This window comes from Xenopus laevis, chromosome 6L (genome assembly GCF_017654675.1).
Source record: "Xenopus laevis strain J_2021 chromosome 6L, Xenopus_laevis_v10.1, whole genome shotgun sequence".
Classification (NCBI taxonomy): Eukaryota; Metazoa; Chordata; class Amphibia; order Anura; family Pipidae; genus Xenopus; species Xenopus laevis.
The window spans coordinates 25981275-26005212 of NC_054381.1; the positions used below are offsets into that span (position 1 = coordinate 25981275).

The 23938-nt window shown below is 38.6% G+C and overlaps 1 protein-coding gene across 2 annotated transcripts in view; it reads left to right on the forward strand.

The window, feature by feature from the left end:
• The window catches only part of pip4k2a.L (phosphatidylinositol-5-phosphate 4-kinase, type II, alpha L homeolog), a 90750-nt gene that overhangs the window by 28963 nt on the left and 37849 nt on the right, over positions 1-23938 (forward strand). The window contains exon 2 of one of the 2 annotated variants that reach the window (XM_018267277.2): positions 7626-7743. The exons of the other annotated variant lie outside the window; for it this stretch is intronic. The gene's annotated coding sequence lies outside the window, so the exon portion shown is untranslated. The remainder of the gene's footprint in view (positions 1-7625; positions 7744-23938) is intronic. 2 annotated transcript variants of the gene reach the window in all.

Consider the following 23938-nt stretch of genomic DNA (forward strand, 5'->3'; position numbering starts at 1 on the left):
ATACCTGTATTTCTATATTTCTCTTTAACATAGGAGGCAGAATCTCTTGCTAACACTGGAAACTACACATGTAACTAGCATTCTAACCCTCAGAATAGGGTTTTCTCTCCGTTTTAGGCAACACTGTGCATTAATGACCTTGAAATAGCTGAGGAAAGGACAGCAAACATTAAACACAGAGACACACGCTTGTGACTAATCTCCCCGAGCTGCCTCGGATCGCTTTGTTTTCCTAAGTCGCCCCAAAGTTTTCTTGTGAGAAAACTTCGGGCGATTTCGGAAAACGAATTGCCTTGACATAAGAAGATAGACATGCCAAACTAGCTTTGTTTTCATTAGAAGCAAAGTTGCTGAAAAATGATTGAGTACACATTTATACAAGATCTGTGCATGTCATTCTCCAGAACTATGTTACTAGCACTGAATCATCTTTTTTTTAGCTAAAGGAGAGGAGATTTAACACAAACACATCATCAATCCATAAATCAAACAATGTGCTTCTGACAGTTTTTATCCATACTACTTACAGAAAGGGCACTGTTTCTTTTCAGAACCAGCTGCCAGCTACACGTGACACATGTTTATGACATATGACAGCTGTATATGTAAGTTCAATGTGCCGGTTTGGGCTAAATTAGTGCTGGGTGAGGGAAGGCATCAGAACAAAGTGAGGTTTGCTTTATGTTAGTGCAGCACCAAACTGCTGACTTATTGGAACAACAATGTCTGCTTTTCCTCCTATTGCTGATTGGTAGTGGTAGTAGACATGGCGGCAGCCAGTGATGGATAGCCAGGGGTTCTAGCTGCTGAACTGCAGCTTTGAGAATTATCCAGTTGATACCTGTCTAAACTTGATCTTGCTTTGGTGAGAATTAATATTCTTACATGAGCTGTACACAAAAATTTGTAGAGCATGTAGGAAATGATGTATGTACATATCCATTGCTGAGACTTGGTTTGAACATTTTCAATGCATGCACCATTTAAAGGGGTCTTGCACCTAAATATAAAATATTGCCTGTATGGATTCCCTATATGATGCTTGGAATGAGTGTCAAACAAACAGATCAGCCTAGTGGCCAACTGGGGGGGGGGCAGGTATATTAGGAATATCCAGCTTGTGTCCCTCTAGTTCAGTGGTTCCCAAACATTCAGGCTGACCCCCAGTTTGGCAATGGATCAGTGATTAGGATGGGGAGTATCTATTTGCTTTTCTAGATAATCTTCGAGGTTTAGCATGAAGGTCGAATATATTGGTATTTGGGGTGAGCACCATTCAGTATGGCTGAATGGGTTGTACAGCAATGATTCATATACCTGTAACCTTGTTATGAGCTAAGGAGAAATTGATCTAAGTGTTAGTGAACGCTATACAACACATCAACTGTTACAGAACTACAATTACAATTACAAGTATGCCTGCTACTAGAGGGTCAGTGCCAGATATGTCCTCCATTCCATGCCAATACAGACATTGTACGTGTGGAATTTAACATCAGTACAAACTTCAATTCAATTTAAACAAAAATTTAAACAAAATTTTAAAAAAGTAGGGAGCTTATTTGAGGTAGATTGTCCTGTGAAGACACATTTCACCTGTCAGTGTAGCATTATATGTTCCAGTTTGCAGTTGCATTGCAGTTTTTTTTTTATCATGCTAGAAAGTGCCTTTTGTAAAAGGTACATTTATTGTTTTGAATGATTATTTTAGGCTTCACAGTTCTGTCCTTCTGTGGTGTTAGACAGTCGGCTCTGGGAAGCGTGAAAAGGGAAATATACACATAGTTCTACTTTCTGGTTCTAGCTAAACTTCTTGTTTAGTGGTCTATGTGCTTCCCCCCACCCTCTTATTTAGATGAGCGGTGGGCCCAATTTACCACTTCATGACTACACTTCTTTTTCCCTTATGTGGAAATACTTTGAAGCATCTTCCTCTGTATATGTGCCTTTGTATATTGAGGCTATGGTGCAGTTTGAGCTTTTACTTTTTCCGTTGTTTAATATTACATCAGCACAGGGGGCGCCACTGCACTTGTTGCTTCTTTGTGGTGTGGGAAATGTGCTTTAATTGGTCTGTGGGCAAGTGGTCTTCTCTAACATCTTTGTATGTGTCTTGCATGTACATTAAGTTGATCCCTGAGAATTAAATATATATGTGTAACCAAATGGGTTTAAAGATTAGTATAATATCTGGATCTGTTTCCTTTTCATGTCAGAAAACATTGAACCACAAAGTAGGCCATGAATGGAAAAACTCAGCAAAACGCTGATCTAGTTGCACGCCTTTATTAAATGGTGGTTTGTATTTAAGCAACTCATATCCTACCCAAAGAAATTGCTCAAATGGCATTAAATTGTTTGGCTAAAGGGATGAAAGACATTACTGAAGGCTCAGTGGCTTCACGTTAACATATTGTAGTTAATATCTTCACTGTCGGCTCTTGGGACATTTTTGACTCTTAGGACATCTATACACCGGCTCATAGGTCCTGAACTCTTAGCTCCAGAAAAAGAGCCAACTGGGGATCCTTAACCTTTTATACCTGTGAGCCACATTCAAAAGAACAAACAGAATAGGGAGTAACCCATACATGAAAAAATTCCTGTTTGATAGCCCCTCCATTGGAAGGGTACAGAAGGCTCTGTTTGGCAGTATACACGTTCTATATGCCTCCAAAATGTGCCTCCAAGTCAGTAATTGGGAGCAACATCTAAGGAATTGATGAGCAACATGTTGCTCATTAGCCAATGGTTGGGGATCACTGCTTTGAGGGAAAATGCCCCGCAAGTCAATAAGTATAAGTAAAGTATATTTTGGCTTACTCAGACCTCATATGGCAGGTCTGATGGCCATTAAGGTATTTTATCTTTGGGCCCATGAAAAATTTGAGTTTTTTAAGGGTAGTATCAGTAGAAAAGCCCCAAAGCTGCAAAAAGCCAGAATCCAAAAACTCCAACCCCTCCAAATGAAAACCCAGCATCCATACACACACCCCTCCCTACTTTTACATAAATTATATATACCCATATCTATACTAACTATAGAGTATCACAATAGCCTTTGATATTATGTCTGTCCAAGAAATCATCCAAGCCATTCTTATAGTCATTAACTGAATCAGCATCACAACATCACCGGCAGTGCATTCCACAACCTCACTGTCCTGACTGTGAAGAACCCCCTACGTTGCTTCAAATGAAAGTTCTTTTCTTCTAGTCTGAAGGAGTGGCCTCTGGTACAGTGATCCTCTTTTTCTGGGTAAAAAGGTCCCCTGCTATTTGTCTATAATGTCCTCTAATGTACTTGTAATGATCTTTGGTGAGTTTGCGGTTGTATTTTATTGCAAGAATACATGACGGAAGTAATTACTCAACACTCTGTTTTCAGGCACAGTGAGGTCCCTTTCAATCTTTATAAGCTGGAGGCTTTAAAAGCTGGAGTCACTTGGCCAAGGCCATAAAGGTTAGACTCCTGATTCTGAATCTAAACTCCCTATTACAGTTCTTGGATGCCAAATCTTTGGCTTTACAGCTGTTGAAATAACACTACAGAAGACTAAAGGCCTGGTAAATCTTGTTGTCAGCAGAACTGTGACTGAAACTATTGCTCAGAAGTTGTTGCTTTCTATGCGGGGAGTCAGTCTGTCTGCGTGGCTTTGTACTTGCTAACGAACTGTCTCCACCGCAGCAACACACACTTTCCAGAAGCCACATTAGAATAGATCTTGTTTATCAGTTCCGAAGTAATGCTAGATTAACAAGCCTATATTAATAACACTGAGACAAAAGTGCAACAGTTAGGGATCCTCTGTAAGGGCATTACAGCATTCTCAGGAATGTGGCATAGCTCAGCTCTACAGGATTGCAAACAATGCAGTAACATGGCCTTGCATCCTGGAAAAATGTGCTGAGCTTGCATCTTCACGTTCAGTCTTGGCTTTGCTTGCCCTTCTGTTCCTTTTGGAAACACTGACTCGATTCCTTAGAGTTAACTTTTAAAGATGCAGAGACTACCCCACCAAATCAGTGTTTCAATGCTAACAGGGCATGTAGTGTCCATTTACAGTGCTTCGTTTGGAAAAGGGATTTACTTTGGAGCCAAGTTCCCTTCGAAGTTTACAGGACTAGAGGGGACACCAGGGTGTGATAGAGCCTTGTTAAAGACCAAGAGGGTTGATAGAGCCTGGTTAAAGATGAGGTGGGGGATAGAAACAAAGTTCATTCAGTGCTTATACTGTGGTCAACTGGTATTAGGTTTCTTGATTGCAGTTGCCTTTCACTAGTCCACTTTGCTGGACTCTCCAACCCAAAACAAAACTCTGCAGCACAAAAATAGGTACTATGGTGCAGTACCCTTAATTATGTATAATAAAGTGCCAAGTGAAACACACCGTACTAGGTTAATTTCGTGAGACTTGTTTATAATGTGCTGTAGTAGACCCTTTAGGGTGGCGGTACACGATGCAACTTGCCATATCATTACATACAGTTTCACATTCAATATTGAGAGTATTACAGGTATGTGACCTGTTATCCAGAATGCATGGGACCTGGGGTTTTCCAGCTGACGGATATTTCCATAATGTGGATCTACTAGAAAATCATGTAAACATTAAATAAAACCTAAAGGCTTGTTTTAGTTCTAATAATGATTAATTATATCTTAATTGGGATCAAGTACAATGTACTGTTTTATTATTACAGAGAAAAAGGAAATAATTTTTAAAAATTTTGAATTATTTCAATAAAATAGAGTCTGTGGGTGACAGCTAATTCGGAGCTTTCTGGATAACGTATCCTATACCTGTACTGTATTTTCTTCATATTTGTTATGATGGGTCTTTAGGATCCACTTTGGACGTAGTGGAATGTTGGCTGCAGTAGAAATTAGTTATTAAAACGCATAACTGGTTTAAATACATTTTTCATGTCACAAAGCTGATTCCCAACATGAATCAAGGTCTCCTGGGAAAACAGTTAGAAGGGGAAGCTCACTTTTAAATGACCTATTCTAAGCAGCTTTTCAATAATTCGTTACGGGTTTAAACTCCTAAACTTTCATACTATGCCTCTTTCCAGCAAGCAGATGAAAATTATCTCTGATTGTTGGGGTCACTGGGCCTGACAACCAAAAATCGGATAAACTTCGCGGACCCACTTTTTAGGATAATTCTTAGTTCCAATCTTTTATGCAAGAACTCTGCCCTTTACCATCTATCCTGACTTTCAATCTATTGCTAGGGTAATTAAGCCTTAGCAGCGGAGTAGCAGTTCAAGTTCCTGGCCTGATAGCTGTGGAATAAAATTAATTGTAAAATACATAATAAAGGGAAAAAAGGACTAGTTGCAAATTGTCTTAGATCACAATCAAGGGGTCAAGGTGGGACAGGGCTGTGATTCAAGTTCTAATTTTCAGCTAAAGAATGTTTAATTATTCAGTTGTTTATTATGTGCTCCATCATACTGTAATATTCTCGTAGAATTTTTTTGCAGAGGAGGACTTTGATGAAGCTGAGGAATTTAGAGCATGATACAATGGTTCCATATTTTAATTAGTTCAATATTAATTTGAAACTTGTTGACTGCAGAATTGTGAAAAGGATTGTGGGGTTTGTAGTTCAGATACGTAGAAATTCTTCCACAGAGTTATGTTCTGCAGCAAAGCAAATTAGGAACATTTGTGAAATCACTGGCAAATATAATCTGCAGTTTCGCATTATTTGGTTTTTCCAGCTCATCACAAATCGTACAGTCTCATCTAAATTTTAAATGTCAACAGAATTTGCAGGGAAATGTCAGCCCTGCTGGAGATAGGGAGGATAAGAACAGTTCAGTGGAGCGATGTGCAATGCTTTCTGCCTCTGTTACTGTCCTTTTTTTTTCTAAACCACAGAAAAGCAAAGAAAATGGGAATTTAAAGGCTGATCTTTCCCCCTTATCTGAGGTTCATTACCTGCCATGTAGCTTGGAATGCGCGTTGTTTGCGTATAATGCGTTTGCTTTCAGTGTAAAGCAGCTTGCTTAATTGTGCATGAACCCGGCTGACTGACATTTATGCAGCAAATTGATGTGCATAATTTAAAGGATAAAATATTATTTATATAAACTTGAGGCAAAATTATTTACCTTCTACTTGTGCCTGAAATGGAACAAAGACCTTTGAAGCAAAATAAATGCCGGGAGTAGAATTATCTACGGTGGTCTTTGCCGTTTATACCTCATTTATTCTAAAAGACTATGAAGCTTTTCATGTTCCCTTTAGCTAATGGAACTAATATATTTTATTTAAAAAAGGCATAGCTTGTTTAAAGGTGTTGCTCCTTCATAGACTTAGTCTTGTATTAGCTGTTGTCTTTTCATATTCCCATTATCCTCCTTATGTGGCTGCAAAGACAAACAATCCTATTAAGATGGCCATACATGGGCCAATAAAAGCTGCCAACTCCGCGGCCCCAGACTTGAGTTTTCAACTTATTGGCCTGTGTATGCCCCCCCCCCCCGACCGATATCTGGCAGAAAATCCAACACATCTCTATAAGGCAGGTTAGAATATACCATTGGGGAAAGTCTGCATCTGCACATTAGTGCTTTCGCTTCCTGAAATACCTTACCAACCTGATAGATATCTGAGTGCTGTTAAGCTGTTACGTATTGACCTAATCTGGTCCAGCCTGTGGGTGTATGCTGTACAGGATACCTATTTTGGAATCACAAATACTGAATATTCCATACCAACCCAAATGCCTTCAATTTTTTTCTGTTATCCTCCTACACTGTAAGCTCTTTGGGAGAGGGACCTCCTTCCTACTGTGTCTCATACCAAAAGGCACTCAAAGGATAAGGAAAGGCTAAAATTCAGTAAGCTTTATCAGAAATGTCTATATAAATACACCTGTAAACCCTGAAAGTAATGCTGCTCTGAGTCCTCTGTCAAAAGAAACACCACATTTCTTTCCTTCGATTGTGTACACATTGACTTCTGTATCAGACTTCCTGTTTTCAGCATAAACCTCCAGGGCAGGGCTTGAGCATGCTCAGTTTGCCCCTTTAAACCCCCTCCCTCCTCCCCTCCTTGCTGTAATCTAAGCCCAGAGCTATGAACAGGGAGAGACTCGGGCAGGAAGTGATGTTACACCAAATTAATATGGCAGCTGCTATCCTAAACAAACAGAGAGCTTGTAGAGCTGTGTACTCAGGTATGGTAAAGCATTCTGCAGAATAAATGTAGTCATATAGCTTGCACTATCGTGGCTAAACTATTGGCAATAAAATGTCTCCGTAGCTTTCCTTCTCCTTGAATCACTGTGTATTTATGCTTGTTTATTGTATTATATATACTTGTCCTCTTTGTGTACCTTTGTATATGTTAAGATTGTACAGTACTGTGTATCCTTGTAGTGCTTTATAAATATAGTAATACATACAATGCAACTCTAATTTGCATATTAAAATTTTAGAAAGATTTAAAAATTCCATTATCTGTGAACAACAAATTGTGGGATTCGCTCTAGAGCTTTTAATGTCACCTGGCTTGGATTTGATTCAGTTGAACTCCGAGGACCCAGCCAAACCTGCATCCTGCAAAAAATGTTGAGAATATGGCCTAATACCAAACCTCGTTTCAGATTTGTCGCTATACTGTGAAGCGTCACACCTGTGATCCTAGCAAACCCATTACAGAGTCTCTGCAAACCGGCTACGTCAGTATTTCAGGGAGGAACTGACTCGGGAACAAGAATCGAGGTAACAAATCAGCAAGCTTGCTTTTAAAGGGGTTGTTCACCTTTGAGATAACTTTTAGTATGACGTAGAGATTGATATTTTAAGACAATTTACAATTGGTTTTAATTTTTTATTATTTGTGGTTTTTGAGTTATTTAGATTTTAATTCAGCAGCCCTTCAATTTGCATTTTAAATAATCTGGTAAGTAGGGTACATGCATTGATTTGAATAAGAGTCTGGAATATGAATAGGAGAGGTCTGGATAGAAAGATGAGTAATAAAAAGTAACAATACCAATACATTTGTAGCCTTACAGAAGAAGAAGAAAAGGGCAAATAACTATAAAACTTTAAAACATAAATCATGAACCCAATTGAAAATTTGCTTAGAATTGGTTATTCTATAACATACTAAAAGTTAATCAAAACCACCCCTTTAAGTTTAAAGCTGCCTGCAACCTTTACTGGATACCTGAGTGTACCCAACCTCGAGCAGGACTCTACTTGTGGGAGCTGTTTGGGTTTTCCCTGTAAACCAGGTAAATGTGGTGGTAAACAGAATTTTGTGAGCATTTGTAAAGCTATGGGTACTGTATTTCTCAGCTGTGTTGTTATTCAGATTTAAAGCTATCCCTCTGATTTGCTGTACATGTTTTCCTCATTAGGGAAGGGCACATGTTTGTAGTTTAGTACCGTATATACTCGAGTATAAGCCGATCCGAGTATAAGCCGAGGTACCTAATTTTACCTACGAAAACTGGGAAAACTTATTGACTCTAGTATAAGCCTAGACACAACTACAGCCCTGTTTCCCAGCAGCGCACATTCCGCCAAAGAGACCCTCCAGCGATCAACCGAACTTCTTTGCAAAGTTGATGGTGACAGAGAATTGCCAAATGGATTACTGTGTGCATCGTCCCACTGTCCCACTACCATGTGCAGAGGGTGCTGTGTGATATTGCCATCACTGTTAATCCTTCATATAACCAACAGAGGGCGCTGTGTGATATTGCAGTCACTGTTATTTTTTCATATAACCAACAGAGGGCGCACTGTTATTCTTTCATATAACCAACAGATGGCGCTGTGTGATTTTGCAGTCACTGTTATTCTTTCATATAACCAACAGAGGGCGCACTGTTATTCTTTCATATAACCAACAGAGGGTGCTGTGTGATATTGCAGTCACTGTTATTCTTTCATATAACCAACAGAGGGCGCACTGTTATTCGTTCATATAACCAACAGATGGCGCTGTATGATATTGCAGTCACTGTTATTCTTTCATATAACCAACAGAGGGCGCACTGTTATTCTTTCATATAACTAACAGATGGCGCTGTGGGATATTGCAGTCACTGTTATTCTTTGATATAACCAACAGAGGGCGCACTGTTATTCTTTGATATAACCAACAGAGGGCGCACTGGTATTCTTTGATATAACCAACAGAGGGTGCTGTGTGATATTGCAGTCACTGTTATTCTTTGATATAACCAACAGATAGCGCTGTGTGATATTGCAGTCACTCCTATTCTTTCATATAACCAACAGAGGGCGCACTGTTATTCTTTCATATAACCAACAGAGGGCGCTGTGTGTTATTGCAGTCTCTCCCAAAGTGAACTGTTGGTATAGGAATAATTAAAAGTGACTGCAATCTCGGCTACTGCCCGCTGACCCGAGTATAAGCCGAGGTAGACTTTTTCAGCACATTTTGGAAGGTTAAAAACTCGGCTTATACTGAGTATATACAGTAAGTAACGACTTCACACACAGTACTTGGCATCTCTGCTTTACATACCCAAATAGCAAAACAACATTTAAAAAATATTGTTTTGGTGACTTATACAGTCATATGAAAAAGTTTGGGAACCCCTTTTAATTCTTTGGAGTTTTGTTTATCATTGGCTGAGCTTTCAAAGTAGCAACTTCCTTTTAATATATAACATGGCTTATGGAATGCGGCAGTGACATAAGTTTATTGGGTTATTAGAAAATTTGCAATATGCATCATAACAAAATTAGACAGGTGCATAAATGTGGGCACCCCAACAGAGATATTACATCAATACTTAGTTGAGCCTTCTTTTGCAGATGTAACAGCCTCTAGACGCCTCCTATAGCCTTTGATTAGTGTCTGGATTCTGGATGGCCGTATTTTTGACCATTCGTCCATACAAAATCTCTCCAGTTCAGTTAAATGCGATGACTGCCGAGCATGGATAGCCTGCTTCATATCATCCCATAGATTTTTGATGATATTCAAGTCAGGGGACTGTGACGGCCATTCCAGACTATTGTACTTCTCGCTCTGCATAAATGCCTTTGTAGTTTTCGAAAAAGTGTTTTTAGGGTCATTGTCTTGTTGGAATATCCAACCCCTGTGTAAATTCAACTTTGTGACTGATGCTTGAACATTATCCTTAAGAATTTGTTGATAATGGGTTGAATTCATCTGACCCTCGACTTTAACAAGGACCCCAGTTCCTGAACTAGCCCCAAAGCCCCACAGCATAATGGAACCTCCACCAAATTTGACAGTAGGCAGCAGGTGTTTTTGGAATGTGGTGTTCTTCTTCCACCATGCAAAGTGCTTTTTGTTATTACCAATTAACTACATTTTTGTTCCATAATTACTGTGGCTTGTCTAAATGAGCTTTTGCATACAACAAGCCACTCTGTTTGTGGCGTGAGTGCAGAAAGTGCTTCTTTCTCAATACCCTGCCATACAGATAGATGTTCTTTGTGCAAATTGTAGAACGATGTTCAGATACACCATTTGCAGTAGGATGTTCTTGCAGGTCTTTGGAGGTGATCTTTGGATTGTCTGTAACCATTCTCACAATCCTCCGCATATGCCGCGCCTGTATTTTTCTTTACCTGCCAGACCTGGGTTTTACAGCAACTGTGCCTGTGGCCTTCCATTTTCTTGATTACATTCTTGATTACATTCCTTATAGTTGAAACTGACAGTTTAAACCTCTGAGATAGCTTTTTGTAGCCTTCCCCTAAACCATGATACTGAACAATCTTTGTTTTCAGATCTTTTGAGAGTTGCCAGTAATCAGTATTGAGCAGTGAAATGCATTCAAATTAGCAAAATTACAAGGCTACCCAAATTTTTGCCCAGCCAGTTTTTCACATTTGATTTAATTTCATACAGCTGAATACTGCTTCACTAAAAATCTTTGTTTAGAAAACACTCCAGATATTCATGGGAAATGAAAGACATACCACTGCTATATTTTTTGTTGAAAGTGGAGTAAATTATTATGCAGGCTGAGAAGGGTTCCCAAACTTTTGCATATGACTTGTAGCAGCAAGCAGGCGTGAAACTTTGATTATATTTGCACCTTTCCTGCTTGAGAACATGATTAAAGCAAAGCATTCTGGGTATTCAGTCGATCGTTCCTCAGCCAATACTAGTGATAAATACCGGCGATGATTTAACCTGAAGCGGTTAAAGGAGAAGGAAAGCTACAGAGCCATTTTATTGCCAATAGATTAGCTGCAATAGTGCAAGCTAGAATGCTATATTTATTCTGTAGAATGTTTTACCATACCTGAGTAAAAAGCTCTAGAAACTCTGTTTGTTTAGAATAGGAGCTGCAGTATTAATGTGGTGTGACATCACTTCCTGCCTGAGTCTCTCCCTGCTCTGGGCTCAGATTACAGTAGAGAAGGGAGGGGTGGGGGGAGAGGAGCAAACTGAGCATGCTCTTGCCCAGGGCAATGAGGTTTAAGCTGAAAACAGGAAGTCTGATACAGAAGCCCATGAGTACACAATAGAAGGAAAGAAATGCTGTGTTTCTTTTGACAGGGTACTCAGAGCAACATTACTTTGGGGGTTTACTGGTATATTTAGATGGACCTTTCTGATAAGGCTTACTTAGTTTTAACCTTTCCTTCTCCTTTAAACTAAACTGCACTTTCTCCGTCCCTTTCCTTCATTAATTTTTCAGCCAATCTTAACCACATAAAACACTCTGTTGGCATGTATTTTTCAAGGGCATTGAATCCGGAATGGCGTCTGACTCGGCTGATTTTTATTTTCTCGGGCAAGGGCAATTTTCGCATCACTGTGATTTATGGAAGAATCTTTTTCCACAAGAATTCTGAGTAAATGGAAATCGACGTGATCAGGCAGCTTTACAGTTTAATCCGCACGCTGCGCTGTACTTATTCTTCAGGCCGGAGCAGGAGGCTTTTCAAAACGCTTTGTTTATATATTTTTCCCTTCAATTGTAGAGCTTTTATGTGCTGTCCCAGGGTACACAACATAGCATGCTGGATTAGGCGACTCTTATGTCTTTATATGCGCTGGCGATAGTTGTGTTGGAGCTATGAGCAGGTTTAATTAGTCACACTGGGGATCAATTTTTTACCTTAAACTAAATTGACAATAATAGTAACCGGCCGTGAATGATTTATAATCTCTGTGAAGTGCCCCAGACTATTTCGGCACTGTATAAAGAAAGGTTTACCAGAAATTTGATTCTATGGGAAATGTCATTGCCCTGTGCAATAAAGATAGAGGTATAGGATCCATTTTTCAGAATCCCGTTATCCAGAAAGTTCTGAATTACAGGAAGGCCATCTCCTATAGACTCCATTTTAATCAAATGCAGGTATGGGATCCGTTATCTGGAAACCCATTATCCAAAATGCTCCGAATTACGGAAAGGCCGTCTCCCATAGACTCCATTTTATCCACATAATCCAAATTTTTAAAAATTATTTACTTTTTCTTTGTAGTATTATAACATTGCCTTGTACCTTATCCCAACTAAGATATAATTAATCCTTATTGGAAGCAAAACCAGCCTATTGGGTTTATTTAATGTCTACATGATTTTCTAGTATACTTAAGGTATGTAGATCCAAATTATGCAAACATCCGTTATCCGGAAAACCCCAGCTCCCGAGCATTCTGAATAACTGGTCCCATACCTGTATACAACACACAATACATTTGATCAGTGCCAAAGCTTAAAAATATATCCTAAATGCTCAGAATTACGGAAAGGCCGTCTCCCATAGACTCCATTTTATCCAAATAATCAAATTTTTTAAAAAAAGATTTTCTCTGTTATAGTAAAACAGTAACTTCTACTTGATCCAAACTAAGATAAATTCATCTTTATTGGAAGCAAAACCAACCTATTGGGTTTATTTAATGTTTACATAATTTTCTAGTAGACTTAAGGCATGAAGATCCAAATTACATAAAGATCTGTTATCCGGAAAACCCCAGGTCCCAAGCATTATGGAAAAAAGGGTCCCATACATGTAATACAAGTTTTACAAAATTATTTTCATTTACTTTGTAATAATAAATTATTGCCTTGTACTTGATCCCAACTAAGATAAAATTAATCCTTATTGGAGCTAAAACAATCATATTGGGTTTAATTAATGTATAAATGATTTTTTAGTAGCCTTAGGAACGGAGGTGCAAATTGGGGGAAAAACCCTTATCCGGAAAACCCCACGTCCCAAGCATTCTGGATAACAGACCATACCTGTACCACCAACTCATGCTATATTCTGAACATATGATATTACTTCTGAATATAATATTCAGCCAGATGGCTGAAATGTTCTTTATCAATGATATATTTGATGGTGTGATGTGTTGTATTTGGGATTTAAAGCAGAAGTAAAGCTTAAATAAAGTAGTAGCTAGAAATGTTGTACATTATGTTTTGGGTTTCTTTACCAGCCCAAGGCAACCAGAGCCCTTTAGGAGTAAAGATCTGTGTTTTCAAAGCTGCTGATTAGTAATTAATACAAATAATTATTACATGGCAGCACAAAAACCAGTGCAATTTGCATCAGAATTTAATAATCAGCCCTGTAGCATCAGCTTATATTACAGACCAGCCTCGTTTTCTGCTTGATAATTAGTGACGACCCCTAAACTTAGCTTTTCAACAGCTGCTCAGAGCCCACAGTGTCACAGACACTTTCCAAGATGGTGACCCCATGTAACAAGTTTGAAGTCCAAGATCACTGGTGCAAAAAGTTTGGTAAATAAAATATAGCATTTTTAGCCATATTCATTTTTAGGGGTTAGTTCTCCTTTAAGGCAGCATCATTCGGTTTAGGAGAGCTCAGCCTAGTTTCTTTTTGACTGTAAATTGTACATTATTTATTAATTGGGTACTTATTGTGGACTGTCCTTTTTTCTCCTGTGCCGAAAGACTGCAATGCTAGCAAAGAATCTGTGGAATTGAAGCTAGATTTTTAACGGGTCACTTTTAAGTTAGCTTTTAGTATGGTATGCAATAGCCAATTCTAAACAACTTTTTAATTGGTCTTTATTTATTTTTTAAAGTTTTTGATTTATTTGACTTCTTCTTCTGACTCTTTCCAGCTTTCAAATGGGGGGTCACTGACCCCATCTAAAAACAAATGCTTTGTAAGGCTACAAATTTATTGTTATTGTTACTTTTTATTACTCATCTTTCTATTCAGGCCTCTCCTATTCATATTCCAGTCTCTTATTCAAATCAATGCATGGTTGCTGGACTGATGCCATTGCAAACTGGAGAACGGCTGAATAAAAAGCAAAATAACTCAAAAACCATAAACAATAAAAAATAAAAATCAATTGCAACTTGTCTCAGAACATCACTCTCTACATCAGGGGTCCCCAACCTTTTTTAACCGTGAGCCACAATCAAATGTAAAAAGAGTTTGGGAGCAAAACAGGCATGAAAAAGTCCCTTGTGGTGCCAAATGAGGGCTGTGATTGGCCATTTGGTAGACCCTATGTGGCCTGGCAACCTACAGGAGACTCTACTTGGCACTATACTTAGTTATAAGCAATTAAAACTTTCTTCCAAGCCTGAAATTTAAAAATAAGCACCTGCTTTGAGGCCAGTGAGAGCAACATCCAAGGGGTTGGTGAGCAACATGTTGCTCATGAGCTACTGCTTCGGGATCTCTGCTCTACATCATAAAAAAATCATCACAACATTTGCACAACCTGTACTAACCTACATAAATAATTCAGCACATAGCATTTACTGCTCTTCTATTTGAAAGGAAACATCTAGTTGCTGTGGGTTACTAGACTTGTGACAAACTATGCTTGTTTTATTTTAATACTGATTCAGGAGGCCCAGCTCAGCTCAGTCATGGGAATTTTTTTTTTTTTTTAATGAATCAGTTAATAGTGCTGCGCGAGCAGAATTCTGCACTGAAATTCATTTCTCAAAAGAGCAAACAGATTTTTTTATATTCAATTTTGAAATCTGACATGGGGCTAAACATATTGTCAATTTCCCAGCTGCCCCCAGTCATGTGACTTGTGCTCTGATAAACTTCAATCACTCTTTACTGCTGTACTGCAAGTTGGAGTGATATCACCCCTCTCCCTTTCCCCCACAGCAGCCAAACAAAAGAAGAAATGGGAAGGTAACCAGATAGCAGCTCCCTAACACAAGATAACAACTGCCTGGTAGATCTAAGAACAACACTCAATAGTAAAAACCCATGTCCCACTGAGACACACATTCAGTTACATTGAGAAGGAAAAACAGCAGCCTGCCAGAAAGCATATCTCTCCTAAAGTGCAGGCACAAGTCACATGACCAGGGGCAGCTGGGAAATTGACAAAATGTCTAGCCCCATGTCAGATTTCAAAATTGAATATAAAAAAATCTGTTTGCTCTTGTGAGAAATGGATTTCAGTGCAGAAGTCTGCTGGAGTAGAACTATTAACTAATGCGTTTTGAAAAAAACATGTTGATCCCATGACAGGATCCCTTTAACACCTGCCTCAGGCACTTGGCACAGTGCATTGTAAATAAGCCCTATATGAATTACATACTCCAGCCTGCATCTACTTCTCTTTACAATACTAATTTAGCTTTGCTCTTATCTTGCTGTTATCTGATTCCTTCTTGATTTTACATTTTAAGCGTTTAGTTCTCCTTTAAGAATTTATAATCCAGTCTGGTGTAAAATGTGATTGCGTGCCAGCTCCTTTAATAGATTAGGTAATTATTGTGAATATACAAAAATATGTTTTCCCCCCTTTCTTCTCTTCTATAAAGAATCAGTATTATCGGCAGTAGCTCACTGACAGTTGTATGATTACATCTGTTAAATCAGGATGTGTGCTGTTTTAGCAGTAGACTAAATATAGAATTGTGGTGTTTCATAAATTATGATCTGCATAATGTTTTTTTTTTCACCTAGCATTTTTAGGTCCCTGTTTATCAAACAAATTGACAATCATTCTCAATTTTCCATTTCAGAGCACAAGATTAGGCTAAAAAAAAATCAGGGCTTGACATGCTATGGGGCATGAAATCATTGCATATTATCGGTGGGATTTTAACACCCACTTAAAGGGCACCTGTTGGGCAAAAATATTATCCCCAACCAAAGGTCAGGGGTAAAAGAGCCTGCACTCTGGTTGGGGTTACAGTAGTTTTTTTCTTTAAATCGCCACCCGCACCGGGGGGGGGGGCAGGCCCCCATTTGGACAGCACTGCTATAGAGGAAGAAGACCGGGCCCCCCTGTTCCCTGAGCCCCTTGCAGCCTTGAGGTCTGCTTCCTATATAGTTACCCCCTTGCTACTGTTAGTGGCATAGTGTTGATATGTTTGGATACAGCGATAATAGAAGGAAGCCCTAATATTCTTCTGCATAATCAGTCTAGATACACTTCCAAGCTAAATGCCTTATGGGTTCTGTTGTATTTTACTCATAACATTTACAATATTTGCTGGTCTTGTAGCTAATAATGCCTTTCTTTTCTCTGCTTTAATGTTAAATGGGAATGCTGAAAAAATGGAGATAATCAAGTTACTCTTCACTAGCCCTTTCTCAGCATTCTCCATCTCTCTCCATGCAGCTTCGTGTCAGAGTTGGTTATTTTGAAAGACACTAATACATTGTCTAGCTATTTTCTGAGTTGGCACCCATAGGGTGATGTGCCATGTCAGTCATCAGAGTGAGTCAGGGGAGAGATACGTACAGCTGTCTGTACAAGATTTTAATTCTCCTTTATGGTGACTTCCTTGAACTTCAAATTAAATATCCATAAAATTCCTCCAAAGATCTAAAGAATGTTCTGACTGGGTGGTAAACGAGATCACAGCTGGGTCCGTATTTATAGTGCAAGCTCTTTGTAGAGTTTTAAGAATTTTGCCGTAGGTGTGTGTAAGCTTCTATGAGCTACTGAAGTGCTCCTTGAGAGTGGAAGCTTTTCAGGAGGCATGAAAGTGATGAGAGAGAGATATTGGCAGGAGAACAGTGAATACAGAGGTGACTGATGAGATTCATGCTTTGCACTTGTACATTATGATGCACCGTTCCTTCACATTTATGGGGCCTGTATACTGTGTCTCATTTTGGTGCCAAGAATCATCCGATGTCTGTTGCAAAATACAAATCGTACATGTTGTTGTGGATTGTATAAAATGTGTACTGGGAGCATTACATAGTAAGCGCTCACTGCATACAGGTAACCAGCATTTTTAATACTTTCAATTTTACTTTAAAGGAGAAGGAAAGTCATCTTGCACTTGAGGGTGCCAAATGTTAGGCACCCCAAGGAATTGTATTTACTTATCCTATCAGCAGAAAACTGCACTGGCCTGGGGTAATTCCAGTGAGCACCACGGAGCGATACTCTTCCGGCTTCTTCTTTCTTCAAAGTTCCCGGGGCAGATGCATGCGCAGTAACGGAATAGCTGACTTTTTAGTTTAAGTTTGACTCTTTGTTCTACTGCGCAGACGCGCAATGGAAGAAGGAAGAGTATCACTCCATGGTGCTCACTGGAAGAACCCGGGGCCGGTGTAGTTTTCTGCTGATAGGAGCACCGGCCCGGGGTTTCAGGTAAGTAAATACAATCATTTTGGGGTGCCTAACATTCTGCACCCCCAAGTGCAAGACGACTTTCCTTCTCCTGTAATTGTTTACTTCTTGCTAAATCTACCAGACTTATAGCCCTCCAACAATTGCCAAATTCTCTTCTACCCACCACTCTAAGCAGACAATTTGTATGACAACAATATTGTAGATGTTGTTGAAAAAGTTATTATGAAATTCATTCAAAACCCTGATTTTACATTTTCTGGATTTTAGTAGGGTTTTTTTTGTTTTGTTTTTTTACAGTTCTTTCATGTTCTAATGAATTTCAGTGCTAGCATTTCCTGGATTTTAAGTTGGTTTTCCCTCATTTTATCTCACAATTCTGGTTTGGACTCCAGGTAGGTCATAGAGAATGATATAGAATGGGAGCTGCCACTTCAAATGGTTGGTCAATCTGCAACAATATCTATTAAGCAAATGAAAAAGAAAGGTGCACTCCCCTAGTGTAACAAGCTTAAACATTTTTATTTCAAAAATAAAATTGTGCTTACAAGATAGAAGCTTTTAAACATTAGATTATTTTGCTCATCGGTGTGTGGAACAAACAATACAGCCCAACATGACAAATACCTATGTACATGTTTAGACCAGAAAGTATTAGCTGGCAAGTGTGGTATTAGGAGTGTTCTTGGTGGTACAGATTAAGGAGAGGAGGGAGTATTTTCAGGTAAGAATTGTGTAACTCACCAATACTGGCTTTGAACTTGATTCTCTTGCTGTCATTGGCAGCCTTTGGGGAGATTTTGGTCTGAGCTTAGAAAACACACCAGTCAAAATACCACAAAACTCCTACAAGTAACCCAAGATGATGGGGTTTAATGAAACACTTTTGATCTCATCTTGTCTTTATGCTGCTGTTGGCTGAATTAAAAAAGAAAAAAAGCCTTAAGCTAAGGAGAATACATTTTTCATTATTTTCCCTTTAAACAAATCTGTCCAGAAGCCTAGCCTGGGCAAAATGCGACATCATGTAGTTGTAACAGAATATTATGAGACTTATTGGTCCTCAAAACCCATAGTAAATTGGAGTAGCTAACCTTTCCCTATACAAGGGTCTACATGTATCTAGTATTTGCTGAGTTCTGTTTATACTCTTCAAGAAAAGCAATGCCATTCCCTGAATTCTATTACAATAGGCATCCTGTAATAGACATTAACTCATACACATCAAGCATTGGTGCATACAATAGGCTATTTAAATCAAGCATAAATCTTAATTGTTCTTGTCTCTCGTTTCTCTGCTCAGTTGATACTAAAAATACATTTCTATCTGTGCCAGTGTTTAAGATCAGTAGGCATAACCTGTACTGGAATGTTTCGATTATAAGTCCTTTACCTGTTTTAATGCATTGTTAGTTTCAGAAAGATAAAAGACCATATTCCATAGTTTTGTATTAAATGATGTTGAAATACCAACCATATCTAATGATGGTTTCCATTGCTTATAACGCAGCTGAGGCTAAGGCCATACTTATTTAGTGCATTTAATACCCAGACATCAACCCATCTAAAAAATGAATCAAGATTGATTGGCACAGGCATGGTAATAAGTTCCTATGGGGGAGGGGGAATTTTTCCAATCCTTTCCAAAATCATGAGTTACTTTCAAAGAGGGTTCTGCTGGGTATAACATATTGCTTAAAAATATATATTGTATAATAAGATACACAACAATATACTCACAGCTTCCCTTAGACCTGGAGTGCCCATACTTTACTACTGAGAGGTCTACTTTTAGTGATGGTGCACATAAATTGGGAATTTGTAAATGTTTCTGCAAGGGGCTGTTAAGCTTCAACTTTATTGTTGTGTATTTTACCATATAGGGAAATGTATATTTTTTGAGTAATATGTTGACCCCAGTAGAACCTCTTTGTAAGTAAGGTAATATTTTGGAAACACATCTAGAACATCATAACTCAAAATTATGGTGTTATTGGCATCTGTCTGTCATATACATTTTTCACATGCCTCCACAGAAAATGTGATTGAAATATAATGTTTTACCCTAAAATGAAAAATTACCATTTTATCATATGACCAGTCGAGACTTATATAAGGACTAAGGATTCCCTTGGGCCTCAGCAAAACTTCAAACAAGCTAGCCTCCCAACTTGGAGGTGTACCCCCAGGTTCTGGAGAGAATCCTACCTCCCCTTGTTAAGTAAAAGGAATAAAGAGATGCACATTATAATGAGCGTGGAGGCGCTAACAACCCACAATAATACCTGGGCCATGTGATAGATTGATAGACCCGTCACTGACAATAAGGTCAAAGAAGGAGATTTGGCACCAGTCATAAATGTGTTACAGTGTCTATGGAACATATCTTCTTTAGCGGAATACTATCAAAATGACAGTAATTTATGGAAGAGTCTTGGCAAAGTAAAATCCATTGACAATTTTAGGAGATTATATCTGACCCCTGGCATCCTATTGGTTAATCCAAATGAAGTGAATGACAAAATTTAAAGGGTTTGCTCACCTTTGAGATAAGTTTTACTATGATGTAGAGAATTATATTCTGAGACAATTTGCAATTGGTTTTCATTTTTCATTATTTGTCGTTTTTGAGATATTTCGATTTTTATTCAGCAGCTCTCTAGTTCGCAATTTCTGCAGTCTGGTTGCTAGGGTCCAAATTGATGCACTGATTTGAAAAAGGGACTGGAATATGAAGAGGAGAGGGTCTGAATGGAAAGCTGAGTAATAAAAATGAGCAATAACATAAAATATGAAGCCTTACAGAACATTTTCTTTTTTAGATGGGGTCAGTGACCCCCATTTGAAAGCTGGAAAGAGCCAGAAGAAGAAGGCATCTAATTTTAAAAAAAATGATGAAGACAACCTGAAAGTTGCTTAGAATTGGCCATTCTATAACATACTAAAAGTTAACTTAAAGGTGAACCTCCCCTTTAAGTGCAAGTCTTGTCTTCAGGTTGCCTCATAGGTCTCGGTTTCTCGTATCAGTGCTCTCTGTGGGATGATGTCTTCTGAATTAGTGTTCATGTGAAATGACAAGAAGAAAGCGTGTGATCCCTGGCGAGTGAGCATTGCCCGGATTACACTACTTGACAATGTGCCAGAGAATTTATTTCCTGTCAGTGAATATTGTGCTGTTCTGTGTCAAAATGAGACGGGAAATGGAGATGGAAAGCAAAGGAAAATGACCACAGAGACACAACTTTATTCTCTTTGAGTGTTTTTATACACTCAAAGAGGCAAAATGTTCTTACTGTTAGGGCCACTGCACACGTAGGACCCTGTTTATCATGCTATGTAAGAATTGGAGGAAAACATCAATGGTTATGTTGCCCATAGCAACCAATCGGTGATGTTTTCCTCCAGTTTTTACACCGCATGATAAATAGGCCCCATAGTGTCTTTGATCTTGTGGTGGCAATAAAACTGAGGCCACTTAACTAGATCTCTGTTACTGGATCTCTGCTATTGGTGCGTTAAATCTCAGGGGCCAGTAGAGATCAACTTTGTGCATTTTGGCCCACATGTTTTGGCACCTAAAACGAAAAACACATTGTGTGGCATTGAATTTTTTAGGGGGACACTGATATTGTGTTGCTGTTAATTTTGCTAAAGCTACAAAGACAGGTGAACTGTGTGCCTGTGGGTAGGGTAGCCACCTGGCTGGTTATAACTGCTGCTTGATGCCAATGTTATTAATAAAGAATATTTATTTATATGGAATTAATATTAAAATACAGGAAGTTGGCAACCCTACCTGAGTGCAGACACAACGAGTAGTGGAGGCTTGCAGATCAGATTCAGAGAAGATTAATCGCGGGGCAACTAATCTCTTAAACTGGCCACAGACGCAAAGATCAGATCATACGAATCAACATACAATCGGACTTCCCCATCTCCCGACCTGCCACTAACCATTCCGATCAAATAAAGCACAAAAGAACAGATCAGATGTTCTGCCTCTGACAGCAATCGTACGAAAGCTAGTGGCAGTCTCCCTCTGAAAATCGTACGATCGACAATACACGCAGAGATATTACCCGCAGCCAACAGAAATCTTTTAACCTTTCCGATCAAGCAAACGACCGATTTCCGGCGGACGAAAAATGACGGGACTCTCCACACACGATCCGAAAATCGTATGAATCCGCGATTCGTACGATCAGATCTTTGCGTCTATGGCCAGCTTTAGTCTGTCTTCCCTTTATTCATTAAAACTAAATTTAACATTGGTGTATGTGGCCCCTTAAAGTACAGAAAATGTGCTGCTCATATCTGACTACAAGTACAGCCCGTTGTGTAAAATATATATGATTTTCTTGTTTCCCTTTTTTTTTCTTTTATAATCTCAGATATTTTATAAAGGGCTCCAAATAATTAACCTGACAAGTTTTGACTCGTTTTCACAGCCATAATACATTTCCAAGATTTTGAATGTGGTAAAACAGACTTTTTACTTCTGTGGTACAGAAGATTATTTGTGTTTCTAATTAGTGTAATTACAGTTCAAAAATATAATTAATCACTTTGCAGGAAATAAAAAAAAAAAACACCAGCTGAGATCCAGCTGTTTGTAAATTGGCATAATTGTGCGTTTGCGGAGAAAGGCTCTGAATCTCTATTTTTTTGTAGAAGGAGTTGGCATATTGCACTATTCAGATACAGGTATGGAACCTGTTATCCAGAATACTCAGGACCTGGGTGTTTCCAGATAAGGGATTTTTCCATAATTTGGATATCCTTTACTTAAGTCTACTAAACAATAAATTAAACATGACATAAACTTAACATTACTTATATCTTAGTTTGGATCAAGTACAAGATACTGTTTTATTATTACGGAGAAAAATAATATTGTTAAAATTTTTAATTATTTGAATAAAATGGAGTCTGTTGAAAAATGGCCTTCCCGTAATTCAGAGCTTTCTGGGTTTAAAGGGTTTCCAGATAATAGATCCCATACCATACAGTGGGTGGAGATGCATCATCCTATATTTTAATTTTTTTTATTTTTTTTACTCTTAATGGAGTGGCGAGCCACCTAAGCAAGAATAAAGTGCTATGGGATATCAAAAAGGGCTGTAATTGGCTATTTGTTAGCCGCATGTATATTATATTTACTGCCAATACCAAAAACATATTCAATAACAACTTAAACCATAAAATAGATGAACGCATCGAGCGTTTGTACTGCTTCACAGTTGGTGTCAGGTACAGCACCTTGCAACCCTCCTGCCAAAATACTCAGCTGATACAAATTGGGATGATGTAAGTGATGTAAATTTTGTGTTACTAAAATACTGTAAAGAGCTAAAACATTTTATCCATGCTTGGCAGTTTAAAAAACTGAAATCTGTAACTCGTGGAGTGACATGCCCCTACCTTGGCCCTCCAAGGTAGGACAAGGTAATAACCAAGTTCACATGAACTCTATTACCCATCCAGTCATATACAGGGGTTATTGATCCCATTTAAACACTAGTGTCGTTTTTGCCTTAACATATATATTATTTGTCTTCAAGGTTCTTTATCCTATGATGCCATGCTTATATTTTGGGCTTCTATAATTTCCTATTTACAATGCCATGTCTGTTTACCTGCTAGTATTCCTGTGAGGGCTGCATGTATGTACCTGCACTTTCTGCTTTTTCCATCTGAAGCAAATGTGTTTTTAAAGTCAAGGTAAGCACTGTATATCATTTTCGAATAGGTACGAGGATATATTTTTATTTACAACATGTAAATGGAAAACATTTTGTTTTCCACTTTGCCAGGGGCTTTGAAGTATTTTAGTGCTCCGCTGGTTAGTCTACACAGGCCAAAGGACAAAGATTAGAAGGCTAATTTACCATATGCATATTTACCATATTTCTCCTGCACACAGTTTTTCTATATTCAAATTTATATAGAGGCACCCATGGCAGGTGGCCTTTGGGTACTACATAGAAAAAAACCCACTATCTTGAACCCACCACCAGACGCTTGCAGTTAAATCCAGCTGAGGGGAGCTGAGGGGAGTTGGTTGTACCCCTCTCTTTTGCTGGAGCCTAAACAACTAAATACAGTCCTGGTTCTTCCCCAGAAATCTGCTGGCTGCTTCTCAAGTCAGGTATTTTATATTTAAAAACAACAGGCCGAGATGTCAATGCACCTATTTACCATAAGCCAAACTGATTAGGCTTATATTTAATACAGGTGTGTAAGTCCCAGAATTCCTGGTTGATCATCCTTTAGGTGCAATGGCACAAGGTTGCAATTTCAGTGGTACATTTTTAGAAACTTGGGGGCATTTCCAAATCTCCAAAAATTGCCCACACATTGCCTGCAGTGGCAGTAACC